Source organism: Myotis myotis, unplaced genomic scaffold (assembly GCF_014108235.1).
Source record: "Myotis myotis isolate mMyoMyo1 unplaced genomic scaffold, mMyoMyo1.p scaffold_m19_p_3, whole genome shotgun sequence".
Taxonomy (NCBI): Eukaryota; Metazoa; Chordata; class Mammalia; order Chiroptera; family Vespertilionidae; genus Myotis; species Myotis myotis.
Window position 1 is genome coordinate 180047512 of NW_023416335.1, and position 13603 is coordinate 180061114.

The following is a 13603-nucleotide window of genomic DNA, read 5'->3' on the forward strand; positions in this document are numbered from 1 at the left end:
GTATTCTATCCCAGGTGCTGTGCTGGCCTCTGGTAACCCAAAGATGATGAAAAATACGTTCCTGCCTGCAAGGAGCTAGCAATCTACTAGGGTATGTAAACCGTATTTTATTATTTTTAATATTACATTTGTTTTACGCAAAACAGAGAGCTCGATATGCAATAAATATTTTGTCTACAAATTTTGAAAGCTTTGGCACAAATTTTTTGACTGGATGAGCTAATGCCCAAGAGTTGATAATTTGGAGATGGTTGTGCATGTAACCAAATCAAATAATTAAACCCACTTTCCGTCTTTTGGAGATTCTGTAAAAATAGGATAGATTTTAAAAAAGTAAGACTACTCTAGAAAAACACACACACACAAAGCACTGGGATTTGTGTGTATTTCCCATTTACACTGGTAAATGTCCACAGGTGAAGGGAGGAAAATGCCAGAGCACATCACACATAGCAACAGTGTGCATTTCTTCTTCACACTTATCACAGGGACTATTCTGATTGTTATTGGTTACTTTAGTGACAATTGTTATCTTTACTTCTCTTACTTCATTGACTTCTCCAGTTGAGTAAAGTCCGTATTGGGATAAATAAGACTGTTTAGTTTGATTGTTGACAAATATGTATTTTATTTGAGTAATAACTTATAGTTTATGCTTGCAATAGACCATGTGGTATTCTGCGAGTAGTCCTGAAGATTTAAATACAGTAAATGTAGTAAATGTAAAGAATAAAAATTATATCCTAAAGATACTTTATATTTTTTATAGCTTAATATAGAGGAATAAAATTAGAAAATAAAATAATAAATTTAAGTGATCTTGATGTCCAATAGTTCATACTGATGCTATGCAGCCCTAGCAACATTATATTTGGACATAGTTAATAAGTATATTAATATGCTATCTAGAGAAACTATTATAACTGCTGAGGATAGAGTTATGATCATTTTGAAAATGTGAGCAAACCAGGAAATAACATGTCCTTTTTCTTGGCAATATGATTTTAATTTCTCAAACCATTTAATTGTATAAACCATATCCATCATCCTTGAATAGATAAATGTTGTGGCAATTTTTGAATGAACCTCTTGGTTCCCTAAAGAAATTATGGATACACTATAAATTTACAAATGAAAGGCCATTCATCAGAGTTATAAATATAAGTGGTTCCTGTGCTGATGCCCATGTAAACTTAAAGTGGTTTAATATCTATCAGCTTTTATCCATAGTTTATATGGTAAAAGAATATAGATATTGTCAAACTTACATGGTGCAATAACATTGGGAAAATGTTGAGAACAACATGTAATATTTTTTGAATAGCATGGCATTTCCTTGAATTACTGCTGGCAATGGAACATAAATCAACCTTTATGATGGATATTCCAAAGGTATTTATTAATCAATTCATTTAATCGAAATACTTACTCTTGTCATGCATAGAGCTGGTTCAAGGAAAGTGGAAAGTGCTCCTAAACCCTTGCAGTTATTTTAGGGGCTTCATAATTATGTCAATTAAGTCTGTTTGGAATGAAAATCAAAAATTTTTATCAAGCTAAAAAATTATTTTCTCCTAATTCATGGTAAAGATGTTTGCTAGACCATAAAATATTTTCTTGTATCTAATCAATATCTCCATTTGTTTTACCCTTGATAGCTTTCTCTTTGAATCTTCAGTTTTTAATGTTTGTTCCCCTCCTTCACATGCTCCCTCCCTCTCTCCCTCTACTGGAAAATAATCCTGCATTGTGTAAACTTTGACTGAAATGGCCTGGGAAAGTGACCACATTTTTGTGTACCAAATTAAGACATAGCATATGGCATAAGATTTTGACAATATGTAATGAGATTAAAGACAGGTAGAATGGACTAGAATGGACGTAAGTAAAGCATAAAGATAGGGGACTTGTAATAGACCTGATGCCCAGTACATGAAATTCGTGCACTGGCAGGGTCCCTAGTGACTGCCTGCTGCTGGCTGGGTACTCCCTCCCTTTCCCCAAGCCGCCTGCCGCCACTTCCACCACCACAGGGGGCCAGGGCTTCCCTCCTTTCCCTGGCTGGCCCCGCCCCTTGGTCGAATTCCTGGATGAACTCCCGGTTCCAGGGGACAGTTTGCATACTATGCTTTTATTATATAGGATAGGAAAGGTCAGAGAAAGCCAGTAACAGTTAAGTGAAGAAGTCAGCTATGTAAATGTTGTGCAGTAACATGCTATGAGTGTATATGTGCATGTGTATGTGTATACTTGTTTATGAAAATATGGAAAGTCAAGGCAAAGAGCTAACTTCTAGGTTAAAATAATGTAATCAGGACTCAATTTCTCTCCATCTCTCAGCTTCCATGCATACAGCTTCAGTCTCTGGCTCCATTTGGGAGCAAGATGGTGGCAGTAGCATTGCTTCAACTGCAGCATCCCCTCAGGCTTCAGATCAAACAGGAAAAAGAGAGAGTGTCTTTCTCAGAGGCCCTAAAATTCTCTTTATACTAATTTGCTTTGATTTGATCATAGACTCATCCAAACATACTTCTATTGGAGCAGGGGAGAGAGTCTGCTTTGTAATTTTCCATGGACTAAGGGTTAAATCCCAGAGGGAAATGGGGTACTGGTAACTGAAAGAGGGTCCGTGGATGCTGGGTAGCAGAAAAGAATGGTTTGCTTTCCACCATGGGTATATACATATTAAATGCTGCCTAGAATTCAGAAACTTACAGATTTTCTAGCAATCCATGGATTCTAGGTTAAGAAACTCTAAAAGTAACGCTGAATCAATGTCTTCTGGAACAAATAAAACACAGCATTGATACTTATAGCCATCCAAGAAAATGAATTGTTATTGAGATTGTTTCTTGAGGAAAAGAGTCAAAACAAGTATAAACCCATACAGCTAGTTGTTTAAATGAGAATATCAAAGTAAGAATGAAAAGGAAGTTGTTTTTTGTTAGCTGAAGTGGAAAAGTGTGGTTCAGCCTGAAGGTATTTCTTTACTGTCATTTTGTATAAGGAAATGAGGCAAAATCTTTGATATACGGTAAGAATTTTATACCAGCAACATCAGAAGACTTCCATTAGGAAAAAAGAGATACGTTTTCCAGTGATGGTTCAACAACTTTTATGGCTTTGGGAGTCTGAGTTTCTATGCATCTTAACCCTCTAGTTAAGTCAGTTCAGTTAAAAAAGTAATAATTGGGTCTATGAAAGTAATTTGTAAAGGAAGTCTCTTTTTTTTTTTTTTTTTTTGATAATTGGTCCAAACTACTTGTTGATTAGCTGACTTTTAAAAAAATTAGCCATATTTTATTTTGGATCATGTTGGTGAAGTAGTTATTTTCCTAAAAAATATTTTTACTTTAGAAGTGTAGAGAGAATGGGTAGAAAGCATAAGTCAATCATAGGAAAATGCAGATACTGTAAAAATGCCCACACAGTGATTGTGTAGTTTTCATTAATATTGGAGGGAAAGTAACCTTTTAACAATGTGAAGGTTAGAGTAGCAGCCACAGAGGTAGTAGTCATAATGTGACCTGCGTTCATGTTACATAGATTGCTCAGTTTATTGACCAATAGGAGATAGCCTGGGATTTTAAGTTGCCTCGCTGAGCACAAGAGTTTTCTTCTTAAGTGATTCAAAATGCCACTCAATAATGGGAAAGAGTTCTGTGATTACCAGAAACATTTAAAGAATAAACAAGTTAAATGAGGAAAGGTTCACTGTGTCATCTTGTCTTTCTTCACACAAACAAAAACCTCCTGCAGTTAACAAGGTTCCTTCCTCCTGAGTGGATAAGCTTTCTAACCAAAATCTATTCATGGCTAAAGTGACTTGTCACTGCCTCTTAAGTTTAATACTCTTAGTTGAGAAAATGTATATTTTTCCTACCAATTAATGCCACCGAAATTCAGTTAATTTGGAGGATGTCCTGTTTTCAAAACATTTCTACAAAAGCCATTGTGTATCTGACTTTCCAGATTATTATGTTGCTTTTAAAAAATCTTCTCCCGAAAACATCTGTTCACCACCAATTCTCAGTTCAGTTGGGAAGTCCAAGGTCTGTTATTACTCTATATATGTATGGTTTCTGTTGTGTTTTGCTTTCTAGATTACAACGCATCCTTACACAGTATCAATGAACTTTGCCTAAGAAACAGCATGTAGTTCATTCATTGAAAACTGGTATATAGATCTTCCTGCTATACATTTCTCTCTGTTTTTCAGATTCCATTTTAATTTTTACCAAGCTAGGGAGTTGCTCCTCTCCATAGTAATACTTATCATCAATATAGCTTTCAGAAGTGGGGTTTTATTTTTAAAGAAAAAATCTTGTATATAAGAAAAATTTTTAGCTAGAAGAAATCAATGGATATTGTTAAGGCTGGAAGAAAATTTCTCTCCTGTAATCCTTTCTAAAGACAGAAGATAGAGGGCCAAAATACTGTTAAGAGAAATCCAAAATATATTTTCCTTATATGATGTCCAATTCAGCTATGTAGGTGTGAGTTTCAGATAAGATTAAATGCTTTTACAGATGTGAACTGTCAAACCATTCCCTCTTATTAATTTTAAGGGCTTTTTAGGGAGAGGGAATGGGTTTAATTCAGGACTCCAAAGCATGGGTTTCTAAAGACAGTTGCCTTTCTGAGTAGGGAGTGGACATACGGAGAAAATCCACATGCATATTTGCGTTTCACTTTTGAACTCTTGATAGCTTTGGTCACTGATTGAGATTTTTCTCCAACTAGGAGTCGAAGACCCAAGTAGGTAATCTACATAATTTTTCCCAGGTTTTCTAAAAGTGCCTGTACATGAAAGCATGTCAGATAACTGGTCAAATAGGGCCTTCAGGTTTTCTCTGTTTGTTTGTTTTAAATCCATTCTTTACTGAGAAGAAATAAAAGAAAGCCCGAGGTTGGTGACAGACTTGGGTTCTTGCCACATTCCCAGCTTACTCTGTGGCCGGCTCTCTACTTCAGAGAAAGTTAAAACTTTCCAGAGATGTTCCATAGGTATTCTAAATCATTCCACAGACACCTGCTCCTTTATATGGACATGTTATCCACCTAGGATGAATCAGAGCTGATTTCTTTTTTAGTATGCTTCCCCCCCCAGAAACCTCATTAATCTCATTGTGCCGAATTTAGTGGGAAAGTTGTGTTTTGCCAGTTGACACTGTTTAATGTAAATGATTTATGATTATTCCTTATGTATACACAATAGGCACTTTATAAATTGGATTGTTCTAGGAGTAACACGATACATAAATGTTATTGCTATAAATTCTGAAGTTGGCTATATATTTTTGTATCACATAACCAGTTGACTTATAAATGCTGACTATTCCGTCCTGCACTTTCCACTCAATATTGTAAATGGTAACTGAGGTAAGACGGGCCGAGATATACACAGAGGCACTCAGAGCGCGCAGAACAGGGCTGCTGGCGATCTTCCAGGGGTGACGGCAAGAAGAGGGAAGAGTGAGAGGGGAAAATGAAACTATATGTATGAAAAAATGAACCTACATTATTATTATTTTTTTTTTTGCCCAATAAAGTCAGGAGCCAAGAGAGAGAGAAAAGGTGTGTGTGTGTGTGGGGGGGGGGGGGGTGCCACAGGGGAAGCAGAGCAAACAGGAGAAAGGGATTAGTAAAACCAATTCACAAAATTTAGTTAGATACCATTCCACATGGTATCTAACTAAATTTTCATTATTTAAATAATGTTAAATGAAGATAAAGGTAAATAATACAACCACAGCTCTGTGATTATATGTACTTTTGCATCAATGAGTACAGGATATATTATTTTCAGTGTGTAATAAAAACAATACTATCTAATTACTTTTTTGCATACTTGTGAATGAAGTGTTTGAGGAATGGAGCCTTTTAAATCACTTGATTCTACTGGGGCATCAGGGCATTTTATTATGTGTATAATGCTGTTATACTAATAGACCTCATTTTTTAACATGATATCTTAGCTTACTGTGATTTTCTTTTTGAAATCCTAAAGAATTTGAAAAAAATGATAATGGGTCATTTTAAATACAAGTGATTGTTACGTAGAAAACATCTGAAATGTTGAGTTAGAGCAGAAGGAGTAATACCCACATGATTGGCAGGCCAGATTAATAGCAAGCTTTTAACTGCTCCTGGTGTTGACTCCTTTCCTGCAGGCTAGTCCTGGCTTCAGGGTTGATTTGAATTGTTCGTTGTCCTAATTTGTGTACGAAAGAACTAGGCTGTGAAGAAATTCTAGTTGTTTTTAGTGTCTATTCTAGTAGTGATTTTATAGTCGGTTTCATTGGCTGTTTCAGTTGACTCCCTTCCCCCATGTCCTCTTAAGTGTTGTCTACACAATTGATCTTGTTACCCATGAAATCGGTCCAAATCAGCTGTTGCAGTGGCTGGAAATATAAGATTAGTAATTCTAAAACCTAGAGGTTCCTGTTCTGCCCAAAATGACTAAATCTCATCAGGCAATCCCCAAATGAAAAAAACTGTGAGACTGAAACCACTGTGTACTGTGCCTGAGTGTGTGTGTGAGAGAAAGACTTATAATAAACACTATTTATTTGGCTCTCACATTGAAGGGAACATCCTAATGGTCTCCTTTATACCATCTGCAATATACTTTCCACTGTCATACTTTCTGGAGCTATCCTGGTGCATGCATGGGAAAGAATATGCATATGCACATATCTCTATATTTGTAGTCACTATAGTCAAAACAACTTATTTGCCTAGCTGGCTTAACTGCAAAGCTGACTTACCCACCCACCCTCAAACTCCCTAGAGGAAACAGGGCAAACAGATCAAATAGAAGCAATAGAACCAATGATCTTTTAACAACAAAAAAGTTACTTAAGAAGTTTTCAGTGGCAGTGCTTTCTGCTGGAAGGGAGAGCACTCCATTTCCTGCCCATCCCTGCGTCATCAGCAGTAGCTTTGGATTCTTTATAGAAGAAGAAAGCCCATTTCTACCTTGCTGTTCATATACACTCAGGTAAGCCTGGATTGACATTCTAGAAAGACTGTTGTTCCAGACTAGACTATGGGGGGGATTCTGGTGCTGATAGAGGGCTTTACAATCTTCAGTTCATTTATCTCATAGAATTTTAACCACGATTTAAAATTCTGCTTTCTCTTAAGGAGGTTAAATTTAAATGCAGGACCTCCAGATTTAAACACGCGCGCACACACACACACACACACACACACAATTATAAAATCAGGAAAAAAGCTCCATCACTTTTTGTTCATTACAGAATACTTGTATCGTTTACTGAGGACTTCTTTTTTTCCAGGTATTGTTCTTAGCCTTTGCCTGTAGTATCTAATGTAAGCTTCCTAAGTACCTTATGAAGCAGGTTACTATTCTTATACCCATTTTTCAGTTGAGGGAATTGAGAGAGAAAATGAGTAACTTGCTATGACTCAAGAGCTAGTAAGAGGTGGAGCCAGGATTCATACCCAGGCAGAGTGAACCCAGGGCTGAAGCACACACTCTACTGGGTTGATCTGTAATATGTTGTACTTCGTGTATGAAAAGACGAGTGGAGCCATCATGTAGAACAGCGGTTCTCAACCTTCTGGCCCTTTAAGTACAGTTCCTCATGTTGTGACCCAACCATAAAATTATTTTTCTTGCTACTTCATAACTGTAATGTTGCTACTGTTATGAATCGTAATGTAAATATCTGATATGCAGGATGGTCTTAGGCGACCCCTGTGAAAGGGTCGTTGGACCGCCACAGGGGTCGCGACCCACAGGTTGAGAACCATTGATTTAGAAGGAAATGGAATTTGAGTACTTTACTAGTATGAATGGTCACTTTATGCCTCTCTCACCCTGTGACTGATGGTAAACCTTATTCTGATAACATAGTCAAAACTGGGTAACACAGTCTATGGCTGTAGAAGAGAAAGGAACGTGTTGGCTAATGTGAGGTTCTGGCCCTACAACCTTGCTTTCACTATCACCACAGTAAAAAGTGAGCTCATGAACCAGAGATGGGAGTGTGTCACCAGTGTCTTACAGTTTTGTCATCAGGGCAGCCACCCTCAAGAAGGACAGAGTGCCCTCTATGAATATGTATTTACTACGAGATACAGCAATTTATTCTTTTGATCAGCACTTTGTTGTTTTGGTTTTGGTAAGTACCCAGCAATCATCAGTAAGTAGTTAGGAGTTGCAGGCTAAAGTGGATGCCATCGTTAGTGATTTAACAGTTTGGCATGTGAATTCCACATGTGTCACCGAGATTGGCTCATGCTACCCAGAGCTACGTGTATTCCACTTTTAGAAAAACATCTCTTGTGCTATGAATCCTTTAGTTCTCAGAACTATAGGAGTCACTAATTTCCAAACTCTGAATATGTAAAATAAAGTACTCACACTAGAATCCTCGCAGGCTGCGTGGGTCAGAACATTTGTTTAAACTAATATAGAATCAGCTTTTTTCAGTTCCAGCTCCCTTATTGCCTTGCTAAGAAAGCCTGCCTTGTTCCTGTTTAGTTAGCCAGTATCATAATTCCTCATCCTTTTGGATTTTTTATTCTGATTTGAGCAGAACTAATAGTTCACGTACAAAACTTCCACAATAAGAATGAAACAGAAAGACTGTGTAATAAATAAGGAGTGTGCTGCCCTAACTGGTTTGGCTCAGTGGATAGAGTGTCAGCCTGTGGACTGAAAGGTCCCAGGTTCGATTCCAGCCAAGGGCATGTACCTTGGTTGCGGGCACATCCCCAGTGGGAGGTGTGCAGGAGGCAGCTGATCGATGTTTCTCCCTCATCGATGTTTCTAATTCTCTATCCCTCTCCCTTCCTCTCTGTAAAACAATCAATAAAATATATTTTAAAAAAAAGAAAAAAAAAGAAAAAGTACTGAGGTTCTGGGCCTAACATACTGAGTTCACAATTGGGTTCGTTCTGCTTCTCAGTGACCAACAGCTCTTGGGCCATTCATTCCACCTTACCCCAACCTCACCCTAAAAAAATTAATAAATAAATAAATAAATAAGGAGTGTGCTAACAATTAAACCTCACCCGAACTGGATAAAATAGCATCTCACAGTACAAAATTCTAATACATTTTGAAATTTTGTCTTGACTGATATTTTTCTCTGCCTGAAGCTTGTGTGCCAGTACTGTTTATATAAGGGAATAGTGACATCCTGTGTGTAGCGAGACTAATTGCCTCCGTGATTAACCTATTTATGAAGGAAGTTACATAGAAAGAAAATATCATTGAGTCCTGAAAGAGGCAATTTTGTCTTAGAACAAACCTCTGATTTTACCAAAGGGCGTGGACAAAATAAAAAGATTCACCTCCTTCCCTCTCTCTTTCCCTTCCCTTCTTTTTTCCTTTCTTTTTTTTCTTATCTCTATAAAATTCTACTAGTCCTTTCCATTTTTATCTCTACTACCTTCATTTTCCATATTATAAAGATCTACTGTTATTATACATGGGCACTCTATTTAAAAAAAATAGAATTGGGAAAAGACATAAGTATGGTAAAAGGAGATAGTTTCAGTCCTATTGAAAGTATGTTTTTACTCAAGGATAGGATATACGTAGAATCATTTGAGTATCTTGCAAGCTGAGGAAAATTTTTAACTTTCTTCCTCTCTCTTTATAAAATATACTAGAGGCCCAGTGCATGAAATTCGTGCGGGGGGGGGGGGGGGGGGCGGGCGCGGAAGGGGGTCTCTCAGCCCGGCCTGCACCCTCTCCCAATCTGGGACCCCTCAGGGGATATCTGGCTGCCGGTTTAGGCCCACAGGGATGGGGCCTAAATCGGCAGTCAGGCATCCCTCTGACAATCCAGAACCTCTGGCTCCTAACCATTTGCTTGTCTGCCTGCCTGATCACCCCTAACCACTCGCCTGACTGCCTGATTGCCCCTAACTGCCTCTGCCTCAGCCCCCATTGCCACGCTTTGTCTGGAAGGTCATTCAGCTGTCCATTCTTTTTAGCATATTACACTTTTATTATTATAGATGTTAATTAAATTTAGAGAAAGGCCTGGGAGCATGGCAAAAGCAGGGTTTCTCTTGACTTCTCAAATCCAGAAGAAACAATCGGAAGGCAAAATGTCATAGTAGAAAAAATGCAGTTTTGGGGGCCAGAATTATTCTTACCTCATCCCAAATATATGGGTAAGGGGGAACTAGAAAAGCATTTCCACCCCCCAAAGTGCTCTTTTCAACATTTGAAAAGGTGATATGTTGCCAAGACATTTGAGAAAACAGCGGGAGAAAGCAAGAACAAGAGGCACAAAGGAGAAATTAGTCCTGCTGTGTGTGTCCTAATTTACCCACCAAACTCCAGCCGGGGCAACTGGTAGATCTTCCTCGCCCACCCTAGCCTCACCCGTCATCCTCTACCCCATTATCAAAATAGTATTTTCAATCAGATTGCTTAAGACATTTTTCATGTGATAACAAATGTCATGTTAAAATTGATATATTTTTCAAGTCAGGTAACTAAGTTTGTATTTTGCACGTTCTACGGACTTGAAAGAGCTTAGTTTAAAAGTTATGACCACTGCTAAGGAGAATTTCCTTGTGAAAAAGCCAAAGTAAATGTAATCACTGGATTATTGATTGCTGAATGCAGAATAGTTGGAAAGGAAATGATTTGGGTTGGATTCCTCAACTTCTAGAACAATCTTTCACTGACTTGATTTGGGGATAAAATTACTTTTTTTAAATAATCCTCATCTGAGGAGAGAAGAGAAAGAGAGAGAGAAAGAGAGAGAGAGAGAGAGAGAGAGAGAGAGAGAGAGAGAGAGAGAGAGAGAGAGAGAGAGAGAGAAACATCTGCACGCCCCCTGCTGGGGACCAGCCTGCAGCCCAGGCATGTGCTCTGATCCAAATTGAATCGGCGACCTTTCTGTGCACAGGAACACACTTAACCACTGAGCCACTCCAGCCAGGCAAAAACTCCTTTTTTATAAGGTGCTCATGAGACTTTAGTGAAGACCTATTCCTGTGATTTCATGCCTAGTGCCTAAAAGTAAGTGCTTAATAAATAATAGCTTTATTATTTCAGATAATATTTGATAAAGTCAAATGATTTGGGTACTTAATAGTTTCTTGTAAAAGAATTTAATCTTATCTGGTTGAGCCGTTCTTCAAATGGATTTAATTAATGACCTATCTTTGCATTTATTGTTTTATAATCTTTACTCTAGTAACATTTCAGGTCTATTGATAATTTACATGAGCAATAACTGGGTTAGCATTCTCAGAAGAGGTGCCAGGGCATTTTTAGAAAGCATTACTCTTTGGGAAAAAATATGAAGCAAAACAGGAGCAAGAAACACCACAGAGAGCTTTCCTGGGCGTCCCCTTTGTGATTCATCCTGTAATCACTAATGATCAGATTGCAGAAGAGCTCCCTGTGAGTAAGGAAGCCCTCAGCTCTACAGAAATGGACATGGCTATCTTGTGGTAATTGTGCTAATTAAGTACAGTATCTATGATCACTGGGGTGTCCAGCAGTTTTCCAGAGGTCTCCCATCTGTCTTATTGGTGGACTTCAATAAGATGGGGAATCGCATTAATAAGAAACTCAGAAAAGTATATTCAGGAGATTCAGATCCAGTCACTACTTATTATACAAGACAACTCACTCATCCATCCAACAGAATTTCTTGGGTGTACATCATATGCCACCCATTGTGCTAGTCTTGAAAATATTGCCTTGAGCAACGCAGACAAGCACAGTGCCTCACGGATTTTATGGCCAGCAGAAGAGGTATGTAATGTAAAACAAGTAATTCCAATAAAACATGTAAGTCTTATCACAGAGGAACTTTTTTTCTTAATCTTTCAACCAAACTGAGATGTGAAGTCCCAGTTATATGTGGGAGTAGGGGTATTCCCTACGCCCTTGAATTTCCATAGCATTTTATCTGAATTTCCATAGCATTTTATCTGTATACATTCCACCTGGCATTTTAGTTCCTTATGATGGTGGCATCTTTTCTAGACTGAACGTTCCAGAGGAGCCAGCAGGATACCTGTGGGATTCTTCTTAGCATCTTTCAGAGAATATGCACTTGTGTATTACAGATAGTAGACATTAAGTAATTACTGCTGAGAGAACAAAGCAAAGAAAAGGCTGAGAGGTTTACTTCCATTGCTTTTTGTTTCAAATTCTTAAATACTTCACTTTGAAGTTTTCTCTTTCATGTAAATAGTGGTCAGGGGGAGGTAAATAAACAATTGGAGATCATAATCCCTGTCCTGGCTGGGTGACTCGGTTGGAGCATCATCCCTTACACCAAAAGATTGCAGTTTGATTCCCAGGCAGGGCACATACCTTGTTTGCAGGTTCCACCCCAGTCGGGAGCATGTAGGGCAGGCAACTGATCAATGTTTCTCTCTCTCTCTCTCTCTCTCTCTCTCTCTCTCTCTCTCTCTCTCTCTCTCATAAAACACACACACACATATTCTCAGACAGAGATTAAAAAAGACACAAAGTCATCATCCCTCCCTCTCACCTACTATTCTCTCAAATTTAATCCACAGCAATTTCCTCTGGAAGAAATTAGTTATTCTTTGTAAGAATATCAAAGTTTTCTGTACAGAAGTTTGACTTTAGTTGCCACATGAAAACAATGGAAGAAACATCTATTGTTTGTGATCTGGCACATTTTTGGATGTCACGATCAAACTTTCTTCTGTCTGTCACTGGACCTGTCAAGAGAATAATTGTTAGCTTCATTAGCATCTGGTTTTATAAAGTCAAAACTCTTGCCCTAGTGAGTTTTGCTCAGTGGATAGAGCGTTGGCCTGTGGACCAAAGGGTCCCAGGTTTGCTTCTGGTCAAGGCCATGTACCTTGGTTGCAGGCTCCTGCCTGGCCCTGGCTGTGGTTATGGGCGGGGGGCTTGGGGGGGTGCGGGGGGGGGGGGCTCCTGCAGGAGGCAACGAATCAATGTGTTTCTCTCACATCAATGTTTCTCTCTGTCTTTACCTCTCCCTCTCTCCGTATCAGGGGGGTGAGGGCATGAGTGGGGGGGGGCAATGGGGGGGGGCAATGGGGGGGGGTAAGGACACATATGTAATACCTTAAAAAGAAAAAAAAAATCCTCAGGTGAGGATTAACGTCAGCAACAAAAATGTCAAAATTCTACATTGGTTATGAGAAATGCAGAACATTTAACCAACCGCTTGGCATTTCATTTGCCATTGCTTAAGTAAATCCCTCTGAAAAAAGAAACTCTAGCAAATTAAACTGAATTCTGACATTTTTTAAAAAGTGAGCAAATAATCAGCTCTTATACAGAAATTCAGTCCATAACCTCAGAAAATATGGTATTAAAAAAAAAAAAAGATACAGGAAAGATTTCGGCCAAAAGAATGAAGTTCTTGCATGTTCTGGAAAGAATGGCGCTGCACTGCACTGGAGACCTGAGCTGGCATTGCTCGCGAGCTGGGGTATAATTTAGTGAGCTGACAGGAGGAGTGAAGTATCTCCTCAATATCTGTGTTTGGCAGAGGAGATGAATGCATACATCAGGAAACAATGTTTAAGTGTTTTATTTCCTTATTTCAGCCTGTCAAACTGTCAGTATAGTTAATGGCCACCA

The 13603-nt window shown here is 38.5% G+C and overlaps 1 protein-coding gene across 5 annotated transcripts in view; it reads left to right on the forward strand.

Annotated features, from left to right (window-relative positions):
- The window catches only part of SOX5 (SRY-box transcription factor 5), a 971461-nt gene that overhangs the window by 175007 nt on the left and 782851 nt on the right, over positions 1 to 13603 (forward strand). For all 5 annotated transcript variants that reach the window (XM_036296492.1, XM_036296491.1, XM_036296490.1 and 2 more), the window contains one exon: positions 15 to 91. The gene's annotated coding sequence lies outside the window, so the exon portion shown is untranslated. The remainder of the gene's footprint in view (positions 1 to 14; positions 92 to 13603) is intronic.